The 14,623-nt window shown below is 41.4% G+C and overlaps 16 non-coding genes across 16 annotated transcripts; all 16 read left to right on the forward strand.

Moving 5' to 3' along the window:
• The first annotated feature begins 305 nt into the window (after window positions 1–305).
• On the forward strand, window positions 306–377 carry trnap-agg (transfer RNA proline (anticodon AGG)). The gene has a single exon. It is a non-coding gene; the product is annotated as a tRNA-Pro (tRNA).
• Window positions 378–721: 344 nt separating this feature from the next.
• Window positions 722–793, forward strand: trnap-agg (transfer RNA proline (anticodon AGG)). Its single transcript has one exon. It is a non-coding gene; the product is annotated as a tRNA-Pro (tRNA).
• Window positions 794–1,553: 760 nt separating this feature from the next.
• Window positions 1,554–1,625, forward strand: trnap-agg (transfer RNA proline (anticodon AGG)). The gene has a single exon. It is a non-coding gene; the product is annotated as a tRNA-Pro (tRNA).
• A 5,725-nt stretch (window positions 1,626–7,350) lies between these two features.
• Window positions 7,351–7,422, forward strand: trnap-ugg (transfer RNA proline (anticodon UGG)). Its single transcript has one exon. It is a non-coding gene; the product is annotated as a tRNA-Pro (tRNA).
• A 1,200-nt stretch (window positions 7,423–8,622) lies between these two features.
• Window positions 8,623–8,694, forward strand: trnap-ugg (transfer RNA proline (anticodon UGG)). The gene has a single exon. It is a non-coding gene; the product is annotated as a tRNA-Pro (tRNA).
• A 357-nt stretch (window positions 8,695–9,051) lies between these two features.
• Window positions 9,052–9,123, forward strand: trnap-agg (transfer RNA proline (anticodon AGG)). The gene has a single exon. It is a non-coding gene; the product is annotated as a tRNA-Pro (tRNA).
• A 760-nt stretch (window positions 9,124–9,883) lies between these two features.
• On the forward strand, window positions 9,884–9,955 carry trnap-agg (transfer RNA proline (anticodon AGG)). Its single transcript has one exon. It is a non-coding gene; the product is annotated as a tRNA-Pro (tRNA).
• Window positions 9,956–10,299: 344 nt separating this feature from the next.
• On the forward strand, window positions 10,300–10,371 carry trnap-agg (transfer RNA proline (anticodon AGG)). Its single transcript has one exon. It is a non-coding gene; the product is annotated as a tRNA-Pro (tRNA).
• Window positions 10,372–10,987: 616 nt separating this feature from the next.
• Window positions 10,988–11,059, forward strand: trnap-ugg (transfer RNA proline (anticodon UGG)). The gene has a single exon. It is a non-coding gene; the product is annotated as a tRNA-Pro (tRNA).
• A 630-nt stretch (window positions 11,060–11,689) lies between these two features.
• trnap-ugg (transfer RNA proline (anticodon UGG)) lies at window positions 11,690–11,761 on the forward strand. The gene has a single exon. It is a non-coding gene; the product is annotated as a tRNA-Pro (tRNA).
• Window positions 11,762–12,118: 357 nt separating this feature from the next.
• On the forward strand, window positions 12,119–12,190 carry trnap-agg (transfer RNA proline (anticodon AGG)). The gene has a single exon. It is a non-coding gene; the product is annotated as a tRNA-Pro (tRNA).
• Window positions 12,191–12,534: 344 nt separating this feature from the next.
• On the forward strand, window positions 12,535–12,606 carry trnap-agg (transfer RNA proline (anticodon AGG)). Its single transcript has one exon. It is a non-coding gene; the product is annotated as a tRNA-Pro (tRNA).
• A 343-nt stretch (window positions 12,607–12,949) lies between these two features.
• Window positions 12,950–13,021, forward strand: trnap-agg (transfer RNA proline (anticodon AGG)). The gene has a single exon. It is a non-coding gene; the product is annotated as a tRNA-Pro (tRNA).
• A 344-nt stretch (window positions 13,022–13,365) lies between these two features.
• Window positions 13,366–13,437, forward strand: trnap-agg (transfer RNA proline (anticodon AGG)). Its single transcript has one exon. It is a non-coding gene; the product is annotated as a tRNA-Pro (tRNA).
• A 617-nt stretch (window positions 13,438–14,054) lies between these two features.
• Window positions 14,055–14,126, forward strand: trnap-ugg (transfer RNA proline (anticodon UGG)). Its single transcript has one exon. It is a non-coding gene; the product is annotated as a tRNA-Pro (tRNA).
• A 357-nt stretch (window positions 14,127–14,483) lies between these two features.
• trnap-agg (transfer RNA proline (anticodon AGG)) lies at window positions 14,484–14,555 on the forward strand. Its single transcript has one exon. It is a non-coding gene; the product is annotated as a tRNA-Pro (tRNA).
• The last annotated feature ends 68 nt before the right edge of the window (window positions 14,556–14,623 follow it).

Consider the following 14,623-nt stretch of genomic DNA (forward strand, 5'->3'; position numbering starts at 1 on the left):
ATATTGAATTGACCTAGAATTTGGATATGTTCTATAGATCAATGTAGACCCCAATGGTTATCTCTGAAAATAGCGTTACTGAAAAATCGCAAATGAAATGTGTCAGACTCTTTAGAGACATACAATGGAGATATCAATTTACAGCCATTGGAGGTTAATTGTTGCTCACATTGTTAGCGGAAGTCAGTAGTGTACTCATTTTATTGATGTTACAGAAATCAAAGGCCAGGATGTATTATTCAAACTTAGTCAACATCCAACAGCGCTGGCCGAAATGGATGCTTTCGGAAAGGTCTCTTTTACATGGCTCGTTGGTCTAGGGGTATGATTCTCGCTTAGGGTGCGAGAGGTCCCGGGTTCAAATCCCGGACGAGCCCTTTCAGCGTTGTCTCCAATCATTCCCTGAAGATGGACAATCATACTAAGTTATATTGAATTGACCTAGAATTTGGATATGTTCTATAGATCAATGTAGACCCCAATGGTTATCTCTGAAAAGAGCGTTACTGAAAAATCGCGATGGAAATATGTCAGACTCTTTGGAGATATCAATATACTGCCATTCGAGGTTAATTGTTGCTCACGTTGTTAGCGGAAGTCAGTAGTGTACTGATTTTATTGATGTTACAGTAATGAAAGGCCAGGATGTATTATTCCAACTTAGTCAACATGCAACAGCGCTTGCCGAACTCACAGGTTTTCGAACAGACTTCTTTTATGTGGCTCGTTGGTCTAGGGGTATGATTCTCGCTTAGGGTGCGAGAGGTCCCGGGTTCAAATCCCGGACGAGCCCTTTCAGCGTTGTCTCCAATCATTCCCTGAAGATGGACAATCATACTAAGTTATATTGAATTGACCCAGAATTTCGATATGTTCTATAGATCAATGTAGACCCCAATGGTTATCTCTGAAAAGAGCGTTACTGAAAAATCGGGATGGAAATATGTCAGACTCTTTGGAGATATCAATATACTGCCATTCGAGGTTAATTGTTGCTCACGTTGTTAGCGGAAGTCAGTAGTGTACTGATTTTATTGATGTTACAGTAATGAAAGGCCAGGATGTATTATTCCAACTTAGTCAACATGCAACAGCGCTTGCCGAACTCACAGGTTTTCGAACAGACTTCTTTTATGTGGCTCGTTGGTCTAGGGGTATGATTCTCGCTTAGGGTGCGAGAGATCCCGGACGAACCCTTTCAGCAATGTCTCCAATCTTTCCCTTAAGATGGACTATCATTACTAAATTATATTGAATTGACCTAGAATTTGGATATGTTCTATAGATCAATGTAGACCCCAATGGTTATCTCTGAAAAGAGCGTTACTGAAAAATCGCAAATGAAATGTGTCAGACTCTTTAGAGACATACAATGGAGATATCAATTTACAGCCATTGGAGGTTAATTGTTGCTCACATTGTTAGCGGAAGTCAGTAGTGTACTCATTTTATTGATGTTACAGAAATGAAAGGCCAGGATGTATTATTCAAACTTAGTCAACATCCAACAGCGCTGGCCGAAATGGATGCTTTCGGAAAGGTCTCTTTTACATGGCTCGTTGGTCTAGGGGTATGATTCTCGCTTAGGGTGCGAGAGGTCCCGGGTTCAAATCCCGGACGAGCCCTTTCAGCATTCAATCAATCAATCAAATTTTATTTGTATAGCACATATTCACAAATTACAATTCATCTCATAGGGCTTTAACAGGGTGTGGCATCCTCTGTCCTTAACCCTCAGCAAGAGTAAGGAAAAACTACTAAAAACCCTTTTAACAGGGTAAAAATATGTAGAAACCTCAGAGAGAGCCACATGTGAGGGATCCCTCTCCCAGGACGGACAGAAGTGCAATAGATGCCACGTGCAGGAAAACATCATCAATAATCAAAGTCTCTAGCAGCATTTGATGAGGGTAGACATCCCGAAGGACAACCCCAACATGACATGCCAAGCAGTCCCGCTGCAATCACAGTCCATGCTCAGCAACCATCTAGACCACGATCCACCATCCAGACCAGACGCCACTCCAGTCCTCAGTCACCGTCCACCGCCGACCACCAGGACCCATCACAAGCCACCACCGCGGTCCTGGTCCACCGCCCGTGCCCAATGCCAACGCGACACAGGGTCCGCCACCAGCACCACGATCAGCCCAGAATCCGCCACAATGGATCCACCACCGCGACCCCCGGTGTACGATCCACAAACCGCAATCCATGGTGCGGCCACAGAGGCCCTGGATCTGCGGGTGACAAAGCAAAGGGATTCCGGGGAAGGGGGATAGGGATGGAGAAGAGGAAGGAGAAGCTGGAAAGAGAAGCTCCGTGTGTCATGTGTCATAAAATAGAACAAGTAACGTTCTGGCGCACTAATTAGCTCTAACTATAAGCTTTATCAAAAAGGAAGGTTTTGAGTCTACTCTTAAATGAAAAGATGGTATCTGCCTCCCGAACTGAAAGTGGTAGATTATTCCACAGCCGAGGGGCTTGATGGCTAAAAGCTCTGGCTCCTACTCTTTTTTTAGAGAATTTAGGGACGACAAGTAGGCTTGAATTCTGGGAGCGGAGTGCTCTAGCGGGTTTATAACGTACTTACAGCTCTTTAAGGTAAAAAGGCGCCATATTATTAAGGGCCTTGAAGGTGAGGAGGAGAATTTTAAATTCTATTCTAGATTTAACTGGAAGCCAGTGTAGCGACGCTAATACTGGAGAAATGTGCTCTCTTCTCTTTGTTCTCGTCAGGACACGTGCTGCGGCATTTTGGACAAGCTGTAGAGTCTTTAACGACTTACTGCTGGAGCCAGATAATAATGAATTACAATAGTCCAGTCTCGATGTAACAAAGGCGTGGACTAGTTTTTCTGCATCTTTTTGGGAAAGGACATGTCTAATTTTGGAAATATTACGTAAGTGGAAAAAAGCGGTCCTAGAAATTTGTTTTAAGTGAGAATTAAAGGATAAATCAGGATCAAAGATCACTCCCAAGTTCCTGACTGTTTCATTGGAAGCAAGGGCAATGTCGTCTAGCGCAGCTATATCATTAGATAATGCATATCTTAGGTGTTTAGGGCCAAGTATTATAACCTCTGTTTTGTCTGAGTTTAATAAGAGAAAATTGCGGGTCATCCAGGTTTTTATGTCCTTGAGACATGTTCGAAGTTTATTTAATTGATTACTTTGTTCAGGTTTTATTGACAAATATAACTGGGTGTCATCCGCATAGCAGTGGAAATTTACCGAGTGTGTCCTGATAATGTTTCCTAGTGGAAGCATATATAATGAGAATAAAATTGGGCCGAGCACAGAGCCCTGTGGAACACCATGGTTAACTTTGGTGCGCACAGATGACTCATCATTAATTTGCACAAGTTGGGAGCGTTCAGAAAAATACGATTTAAACCAGTTAAGGGCGGTTCCATTAATGTTAATTAACTGTTTGAGTCTTTGTAATAAAATTTGATGGTCAATCGTGTCGAATGCTGCACTGAGATCTAACAGAACGAGGACAGACACAAGTCCCTGATCTGAGGCTATTAAAAGGTCATTAGTGACTTTTGCCAAGGCTGTCTCTGTACTGTGATTGGCTCTAAACCCCGATTGAAAGTCTTCATATATATTATTTTCCCGGAGAAACTCACACAGCTGATTGGCAACAACTTTTTCTAAGATTTTAGAGACGAAGGGGAGATTAGATATTGGTCTGTAATTGGCTAAAACCTCTGGGTCTAGGGTGGGTTTTTTGAGTAGGGGTTTGATGACAGCTATTTTAAAAGACTGTGGTACATAACCTGATGATAATGACAGATTGATGATGTTAAGTAACGAACTATCAATTAGGGGCAGAATTTCTTTAAGTAATTTGGTAGGAATGGGATCTAAGATACAACTTGTTGGTTTAGAACCTGAGATTAATTTGGTAAACTGATCACGGGTGATCAGAGAGAAGCTGTCTAAGTAATGGGTAGGATTCTCAGCCGTTTCTGAGATCTCTGTTGTTGGGAGGGTATTAGTGCCAATTGAGGGCAGGAGATGGTTGATTTTATTTCTAATAGTTTGAATTTTATCATTAAAAAAGGTCATAAAGATATTACTATTTAGGGATCGAGGAATACTGGGTTCGGTGGAGGTGTGACTCTCTGTCAGCCTGGCTGCAGTGCTGAAGAGAAACCTGGGGTTGTTTTTATTCTCTTCTATTAGTTTTGAATAGTAGGCGGCTCTTGCTTTGTGGAGAGCCTTTTTATATTCTTTAACACTATTCTTCCAGTCTATTAGATTTTCAACATGGTTGCTGGAGCGCCACTTCCTTTCTAGTTTTCTTGATAATTGTTTTAACTCATTTGTCTGGGAATTATACCACGGAGCTAATTTACTATGTTTGACATTTTTCTTTTTTAGAGGCGCTATTGAGTCTAATGTTAATCGTAATGAGTCTGCAGAGCTATCGACGAGGTGGTCGATCTCAATGGAGCTCAGGGTTTTAAAGAATTTGTTGTTTATATCTACTGCTAATACGGGTTTAAATGTAATTGGGATTATTTCCTTAAATTTAGCTACAGCACTATCAGGTAGACATCTAGAAAATGAATTTTTTATTAGTGGCATATATTCAGTTATTGAAAAATCAAAGGTTATTAAATTATGGTCTGATAGAACTGGATTGCGCGGAAGTACTGTTTAATTTTCAATTCCGACACCGTACGATAATACAAGGTCAAGTGTGTGGTTACCACAATGAGTAGGTTTGTGCACACACTGACTGAAACCAATAGAGTCTAGTATTGAAATAAATGCTACGCTAAGGCAATCTTTATTATTATCAACATGAATATTAAAGTCACCAACAATAATAATTTTATCGGTCTTTAGGACTAAGTTTGATAAAAACTCAGGGAATTCCTTTAAAAATTCAGTATAAGCCCTGGGAGCACGGTAAACTACGGCAAATATGATTGGCTGTTGGTGGTTCCTGGATTGGCGTGGAAGACTAAGAACCAGACATTCAAATGATTTGTAGCTGAGTTTAGGTTTAGGATTAATTGATAGACTGGAGTTAAAAATAGCAGCAACTCCACCTCCTCGCCCAATTTCTCTAGGAACCTGTGAATTGATATGACTGGGGGGAGTAGATTCATTTAGACTGACATATTCATCAGGATGCAGCCACGTCTCAGTGAGGGACAGTAAATCTATGTTGTAATCGGAGACTATTTCATTAACTAAAAGAGCTTTTTTTTCCAGTGATCTAATGTTTAAAAGACCACATTTAAAAGTCTGGGTTTCCTGTATTGTTTCAGAGGTTGTTTTTATTTGTATTAAATTTTTGTGTGGAGTTCTCGCTCTGTTATTGTTTAATTTCAATAATTTAATCGGACGGTGAACAGACACAATCTCTATGGGGTTTTGTGATTGATCCAGAGGGAGCGCAGAGAAGTGTTTAGCACTGCAGCTCTGCTTCCTGGTCCCAACTATGGGTTGTCATGTAATAGACTGAGTAATATTCCTAGATAAGAGAGCTGCTCCATCCCAAGTGGGATGAACGCCGTCTCTCCTAACAAGACCAGGTTTTGTCGAAAAAGTTAGCCAATTATCTATAAAGCCCACGCCGTTTACAGGACACCACTTCGACAGCCAGCGGTTAAAAGACAACATGCGGCTAAACATGTCGTCACCTGTTGTATTAGGGAGCGGGCCAGAGAAAACTACTTTGTCCGACATCGTTTTAGCAAAAGCAGACACGAACTCAACATTAACTTTAGTGATCTCCGACATGCGAAGCCGGGAGTCGTTGCTGCCGACGTGAATTACGATTTTATTGTATTTACCTTTTTTAGTTTTAGCCATTAACTTAAGTTTAGATTCGATGTCGCCGGCTCTGGCCCCTGGGATACAATTAACTATAGTCGCTGGTGTCGCTAACCTGACGTTTCTCAGAACCGAGTCGCCAATAATCAGAGTCTGTTTATCAGCGGGTGCCTCGCTGAGTGGAGCGAATCTATTTGAAACGTGAGCTGGTGGCTCTTTAATCGTGGGCTTTTTAAGTCTAGCACTATGCCCCCTCCGGGTTGTCACCCAGCTGCCCTGCGCTCCCGGCTGCACGGGACTAGTCTGGGGACTGCTAGTTAAGGCTAAGCCACGTGATAAGCTAGGTGGCTCGGCGGCTAGCGGGAGCCGGCTAACTACAGCTAACGGAGTTTCTAAGCTGCTGAGCCGAGCTTCTAAGTCACTAAGCCGAGCCTCCATCGCTATCAACACACTACATTTATTACAACTACCTCTACTGTTAAGGGAGGCAGAGGAGTACGTAAACATAAGACACTCGGAGCAAGAGAGAGCAGTGGAGCAACAGGGAGAGAGAGAAGACATCGCTGCTATAGAGCTGCGAGGGTGAGCTCAAACAGAACACAGAATCACTAAGCACGATAGAGTAAGGGTTGGTATGTGCGAGTGTTTAACTACAGACCGGTGATTTTAGCCGTAGTGCTACAGAGAAACAGTTGTGTTTTAGCAGCGGAGCTAATTCGCAGAGCGACCACCACCAGTGGCAAGAAAACAGGAAATGACACAGCACGCTTACCGTAATGACGTCAGCCTCCACGAAGCAGTTATCTGAAGATGGACAATCATACTAAGTTATATTGAATTGACCTAGAATTTGGATATGTTCTATAGATCAATGTAGACCCCAATGGATATCTCTGAAAAGAGCGTTACTGAAAAATCGCAATGGAAATATGTCAGACTCTTTGGAGATATACAATGGAGATATCAATATACAGCCTTTGGAGGTTAATTGTTGCTCACATTGTTAGTGGAAGTCAGTAGTGTACTGATTTTATTGATGTTACAGAAATGAAAGCCCAGGATGTGTTATTCCAACTTAATCAACATCCAACAGCGCTGGCCGAAATGGATGCTTTCGGAAAGGTCTCTTTTACATGGCTTGTTGGTCTAGGGGTATGATTCTCGCTTAGGGTGCGAGAGATCCCGGACGAGCCCTTTCAGCAATGTCTCCAATCTTTCTCTGAAGATGGACTATCATTACTAAATTATATTGAATTGACCTAGAATTTGGATATGTTCTATAGATCAATGTAGACCCCAATGGTTATCTCTGAAAAGAGGGTTACTGAAAAATCGCAATTGAAATATGTCAGACTCTTTAGAGATATAAAATGGAGATATCAATATACAGCCATCGGAGGTTAATTGTTGCTCACATTGTTAGCGGAAGTCAGTAGTGTACTGATTTTATTGATGTTACAGAAATGAAAGGCCAGGATGTATTATTCCAACTTAGTCAACATGCAACAGCGCTTGCCGAACTCACAGGTTTCGAACAGACTTCTTTTATGTGGCTCGTTGGTCTAGGGGTATGATTCTCGCTTTGGGTGCGAGAGGTCCCGGGTTCAAATCCCGGACGAGCCCTTTCAGCATTGTCTGCAATCTTTCCCTTAAGATGGACTATCATTACTAAATTATATTGAATTGACCTAGAATTTGGATATGTTCTATAGATCAATGTAGACCCCAATGGTTATCTCTGAAAAGAGCGTTACTGAAAAATCGCAATGGAAATATGTAAGACTCTTTGGAGATATACAATGGAGATATGAATATACAGCCTTTGGAGGTTAATTGTTGCTCACATTGTTAGTGGAAGTCAGTAGTGTACTGATTTTATTGATGTTACAGAAATGAAAGCCCAGGATGTGTTATTCCAACTTAATCAACATCCAACAGCGCTGGCCGAAATGGATGCTTTCGGAAAGGGCTCTTTTACATGGCTTGTTGGTCTAGGGGTATGATTCTCGCTTAGGGTGCGAGAGATCCCGGACGAGCCCTTTCAGCAATGTCTCCAATCATTCCCTGAAGATGGACAATCATACTAAATTATATTGAATTGACCTAGAATTTGGATATGTTCTATAGATCAATGTAGACCCCAATGGTTATCTCTGAAAAGAGGGTTACTGAAAAATCGCAATTGAAATATGTCAGGCTCTTTAGATATATAAAATGGAGATATCAATATACAGCCATTGGAGGTTAATTGTTGCTCACATTGTTAGTGGAAGTCAGTAGTGTACTGATTTTATTGATGTTACAGAAACGAAAGGCCAGGATGTATTATTCCAACTTAGTCAACATCCAACAGCGCTGGCCGAAATGGATGCTTTCGGAAAGGTCTCTTTTAAATGGCTCGTTGGTCTAGTGGTATGATTCTCACTTAGGGAGCGAGAGGTCCCGGTTTCAAATCCCGGACGGGCCCTTTCAGCATTGTCTCCAATCATTCCCTGAAGATGGACAATCATACTAAGTTATATTGAATTGACCTAGAATTTGGATATGTTCTATAGATCAATGTAGACCCCAATGGTTATCTCTGAAAAGAGCGTTACTGAAAAATCGCAATGGAAATATGTAAGACTCTTTGGAGATATACAATGGAGATATCAATATACAGCCTTTGGAGTTTAATTGTTGCTCACATTGTTAGTGGAAGTCAGTAGTGTACTGATTTTATTGATGTTACAGAAATGAAAGCCCAGGATTTATTATTCCAACTTAATCAACATCCAACAGCGCTGGCCGAAATGGATGCTTCCGGAAAGGTCTCTTTTACATGGCTCGTTGGTCTAGGGGTATGATTCTCGCTTTGGGTGCGAGAGGTCCCGGGTTCAAATCCCTGACGAGCCCTTTCAGCATTGTCTGCAATCTTTCCCTTAAGATGGACTATCATTACTAAATTATATTGAATTGACCTAGAATTTGGATTTGTTCTATAGATCAATGTAGACCCCAATGGTTATCTCTGAAAAGAGCGTTACTGAAAAATCGCAAATGAAATGTGTCAGACTCTTTAGAGACATACAATGGAGATATCAATTTACAGCCATTGGAGGTTAATTGTTGCTCACATTGTTAGCGGAAGTCAGTAGTGCACTGATTTTATTGATGTTACAGAAATGAAAGGCCAGGATGTGTTATTCCAACTTAGTCAACATCCAACAGCGCTGGCCGAAATGGATGCTTTCGGAAAGGTCTCTTTTACATGGCTTGTTGGTCTAGGGGTATGATTCTCGCTTAGGGTGCGAGAGGTCCCGGGTTCAAATCCCGGACGAGCCCTTTCAGCATTGTCTCCAATCATTCCCTGAAGATGGACAATCATACTAAGTTATATTGAATTGACCTAGACTTTGGATATGTTCTATAGATCAATGTAGACCCCAATGGTTATCTCTGAAAAGAGCGTTACTGAAAAATCGCGATGGAAATATGTCAGACTCTTTGGAGATATCAATATACTGCCATTCGAGGTTAATTGTTGCTCACGTTGTTAGCGGAAGTCAGTAGTGTACTGATTTTATTGATGTTACAGTAATGAATGGCCAGGATGTATTATTCCAACTTAGTCAACATGCAACAGCGCTTGCCGAACTCACAGGTTTTCGAACAGACTTCTTTTATGTGGCTCGTTGGTCTAGGGGTATGATTCTCGCTTAGGGTGCGAGAGATCCCGGACGAACCCTTTCAGCAATGTCTCCAATCTTTCCCTTAAGATGGACTATCATTACTAAATTATATTGAATTGACCTAGAATTTGGATATGTTCTATAGATCAATGTAGACCCCAATGGTTATCTCTGAAAAGAGCGTTACTGAAAAATCGCAAATGAAATGTGTCAGACTCTTTAGAGACATACAATGGAGATATCAATTTACAGCCATTGGAGGTTAATTGTTGCTCACATTGTTAGCGGAAGTCAGTAGTGTACTCATTTTATTGATGTTACAGAAATGAAAGGCCAGGATGTATTATTCAAACTTAGTCAACATCCAACAGCGCTGGCCGAAATGGATGCTTTCGGAAAGGTCTCTTTTACATGGCTCGTTGGTCTAGGGGTATGATTCTCGCTTAGGGTGCGAGAGGTCCCGGGTTCAAATCCCGGACGAGCCCTTTCAGCGTTGTCTCCAATCATTCCCTGAAGATGGACAATCATACTAAGTTATATTGAATTGACCTAGAATTTGGATATGTTCTATAGATCAATGTAGACCCCAATGGTTATCTCTGAAAAGAGCGTTACTGAAAAATCGCGATGGAAATATGTCAGACTCTTTGGAGATATCAATATACTGCCATTCGAGGTTAATTGTTGCTCACGTTGTTAGCGGAAGTCAGTAGTGTACTGATTTTATTGATGTTACAGTAATGAAAGGCCAGGATGTATTATTCCAATTTAGTCAACATGCAACAGCGCTTGCCGAACTCACAGGTTTTCGAACAGACTTCTTTTATGTGGCTCGTTGGTCTAGGGGTATGATTCTCGCTTAGGGTGCGAGAGGTCCCGGGTTCAAATCCCGGACGAGCCCTTTCAGCGTTGTCTCCAATCATTCCCTGAAGATGGACAATCATACTAAGTTATATTGAATTGACCTAGAATTTGGATATGTTCTATAGATCAATGTAGACCCCAATGTTATCTCTGAAAAGAGCGTTACTGAAAAATCGCGATGGAAATATGTCAGACTCTTTGGAGATATCAATATACTGCCATTCGAGGTTAATTGTTGCTCACGTTGTTAGCGGAAGTCAGTAGTGTACTGATTTTATTGATGTTACAGTAATGAAAGGCCAGGATGTATTATTCCAACTTAGTCAACATGCAACAGCGCTTGCCGAACTCACAGGTTTTCGAACAGACTTCTTTTATGTGGCTCGTTGGTCTAGGGGTATGATTCTCGCTTAGGGTGCGAGAGATCCCGGACGAACCCTTTCAGCAATGTCTCCAATCTTTCCCTGAAGATGAACTTTCATACTGCCTTGAGAGGTTAAGAGTTTCTAAAATTGTCAGCAGGAGACAATAGGTATAGTATACTTATTTTAGTGATTTTAGAGAAATGAATTGCCAGGATGTTTCATTCCAATTTGGTCAACATGCAACAGCGCTTGCCGAAGTCGATGCTTTCCGAAAGGTTTCTTTTATGTGGCTCGTTGGTCTAGGGGTATGATTCTCGCTTTGGGTGCGAGAGGTCCCGGGTTCAAATCCCGGACGAGCCCTTTCAGCATTGTCTGTAATCTTTCCCTTAAGATGGACTATCATTACTAAATTATATTGAATTGACCTAGAATTTGGATATGTTCTATAGATCAATGTAGACCCCAATGGTTATCTCTGAAAAGAGCGTTACTGAAAAATCGCAAATGAAATGTGTCAGACTCTTTAGAGACATACAATGGAGATATCAATTTACAGCCATTGGAGGTTAATTGTTGCTCACATTGTTAGCGGAAGTCAGTAGTGCACTGATTTTATTGATGTTACAGAAATGAAAGGCCAGGATGTTTCATTCCAACTTGGTCAACATGCAACAGCACTTGCCGAAGTCTATGCTTTCCGAAAGGGTTCTTTTATGTGGCTCGTTGATCTAGGCGTATGATTCTCACTTAGGGTGCGAGAGATCCCGGACGAACCCTTTCAGCAATGTCTCCAATCTTTCCCTGAAGATGAACTTTCATACTGCCTTGAGAGGTTAAGAGTTTCTAAAATTGTCAGCAGGAGACAATAGGTATAGTATACTTATTTTAGTGATTTTAGAGAAATGAATTGCCAGGATGTTTCATTCCAATTTGGTCAACATGCAACAGCGCTTGCCGAAGTCGATGCTTTCCGAAAGGTTTCTTTTATGTGGCTCGTTGGTCTAGGGGTATGATTCTCGCTTTGGGTGCGAGAGGTCCCGGGTTCAAATCCCGGATGAGCCCTTTCAGCATTGTCTGTAATCTTTCCCTTAAGATGGACTATCATTACTAAATTATATTGAATTGACCTAGAATTTGGATATGTTCTATAGATCAATGTAGACCCCAATGGTTATCTCTGAAAAGAGGGTTACTGAAAAATCGCAATTGAAATATGTCAGACTCTTTAGAGATATAAAATGTAGATATCAATATACAGCCATTGGAGGTTAATTGTTGCTCACATTGTTAGCGGAAGTCAGTAGTGTACTCAGTTTATTGATGTTACAGAAATGAAAGGCCAGGATGTATTATTCCAACTTAGTCAACATCCAACAGCGCTGGCCGAAATGGATGCTTTCGGAAAGGTCTCTTTTACATGGCTCGTTGGTCTAGGGGTATGATTCTCGCTTAGGGTGCGAGAGGTCCCGGGTTCAAATCCCGGACGAGCCCTTTCAGCGTTGTCTCCAATCATTCCCTGAAGATGGACAATCATACTAAGTTATATTGAATTGACCTAGAATTTGGATATGTTCTATAGATCAATGTAGACCCCAATGGTTATCTCTGAAAAGAGCGTTACTGAAAAATCGCGATGGAAATATGTCAGACTCTTTGGAGATATCAATATACTGCCATTCGAGGTTAATTGTTGCTCACGTTGTTAGCGGAAGTCAGTAGTGTACTGATTTTATTGATGTTACAGTAATGAAAGGCCAGGATGTATTATTCCAACTTAGTCAACATGCAACAGCGCTTGCCGAACTCACAGGTTTTTGAACAGACTTCTTTTATGTGGCTCGTTGGTCTAGGGGTATGATTCTCGCTTAGGGTGCGAGAGGTCCCGGGTTCAAATCCCGGACGAGCCCTTTCAGCGTTGTCTCCAATCATTCCCTGAAGATGGACAATCATACTAAGTTATATTGAATTGACCTAGAATTTGGATATGTTCTATAGATCAATGTAGACCCCAATGTTATCTCTGAAAAGAGCGTTACTGAAAAATCGCGATGGAAATATGTCAGACTCTTTGGAGATATCAATATACTGCCATTCGAGGTTAATTGTTGCTCACGTTGTTAGCGGAAGTCAGTAGTGTACTGATTTTATTGATGTTACAGTAATGAAAGGCCAGGATGTATTATTCCAACTTAGTCAACATGCAACAGCGCTTGCCGAACTCACAGGTTTTCGAACAGACTTCTTTTATGTGGCTCGTTGGTCTAGGGGTATGATTCTCGCTTAGGGTGCGAGAGGTCCCGGGTTCAAATCCCGGACGAGCCCTTTCAGCGTTGTCTCCAATCATTCCCTGAAGATGGACAATCATACTAAGTTATATTGAATTGACCTAGAATTTGGATATGTTCTATAGATCAATGTAGACCCCAATGGTTATCTCTGAAAAGAGCGTTACTGAAAAATCGCGATGGAAATATGTCAGACTCTTTGGAGATATCAATATACTGCCATTCGAGGTTAATTGTTGCTCACGTTGTTAGCGGAAGTCAGTAGTGTACTGATTTTATTGATGTTACAGTAATGAAAGGCCAGGATGTATTATTCCAACTTAGTCAACATGCAACAGCGCTTGCCGAACTCACAGGTTTTCGAACAGACTTCTTTTATGTGGCTCGTTGGTCTAGGGGTATGATTCTCGCTTAGGGTGCGAGAGGTCCCGGGTTCAAATCCCGGACGAGCCCTTTCAGCGTTGTCTCCAATCATTCCCTGAAGATGGACAATCATACTAAGTTATATTGAATTGACCCAGAATTTCGATATGTTCTATAGATCAATGTAGACCCCAATGGTTATCTCTGAAAAGAGCGTTACTGAAAAATCGCGATGGAAATATGTCAGACTCTTTGGAGATATCAATATACTGCCATTCGAGGTTAATTGTTGCTCACGTTGTTAGCGGAAGTCAGTAGTGTACTGATTTTATTGATGTTACAGTAATGAAAGGCCAGGATGTATTATTCCAACTTAGTCAACATGCAACAGCGCTTGCCGAACTCACAGGTTTTCGAACAGACTTCTTTTATGTGGCTCGTTGGTCTAGGGGTATGATTCTCGCTTAGGGTGCGAGAGATCCCGGACGAACCCTTTCAGCAATGTCTCCAATCTTTCCCTGAAGATGAACTTTCATACTGCCTTGAGAGGTTAAGAGTTTCTAAAATTGTCAGCAGGAGACAATAGGTATAGTATACTTATTTTAGTGATTTTAGAGAAATGAATTGCCAGGATGTTTCATTCCAATTTGGTCAACATGCAACAGCGCTTGCCGAAGTCGATGCTTTCCGAAAGGTTTCTTTTATGTGGCTCGTTGGTCTAGGGGTATGATTCTCGCTTTGGGTGCGAGAGGTCCCGGGTTCAAATCCCGGACGAGCCCTTTCAGCATTGTCTGTAATCTTTCCCTTAAGATGGACTATCATTACTAAATTATATTGAATTGACCTAGAATTTGGATATGTTCTATAGATCAATGTAGACCCCAATGGTTATCTCTGAAAAGAGGGTTACTGAAAAATCGCAATTGAAATATGTCAGACTCTTTAGAGATATAAAATGTAGATATCAATATACAGCCATTGGAGGTTAATTGTTGCTCACATTGTTAGCGGAAGTCAGTAGTGTACTCATTTTATTGATGTTACAGAAATGAAAGGCCAGGATGTATTATTCCAACTTAGTCAACATCCAACAGCGCTGGCCGAAATGGATGCTTTCGGAAAGGTCTCTTTTACATGGCTCGTTGGTCTAGGGGTATGATTCTCGCTTAGGGTGCGAGAGGTCCCGGGTTCAAATCCCGGACGAGCCCTTTCAGCATTGTCTCCAATCATTCCTTGAAGATGGACAATCATACTAAGTTATATTGAATTGACCTAG

The sequence above is a fragment of the Pleuronectes platessa genome, chromosome 22, assembly GCF_947347685.1.
Source record: "Pleuronectes platessa chromosome 22, fPlePla1.1, whole genome shotgun sequence".
Classification (NCBI taxonomy): Eukaryota; Metazoa; Chordata; class Actinopteri; order Pleuronectiformes; family Pleuronectidae; genus Pleuronectes; species Pleuronectes platessa.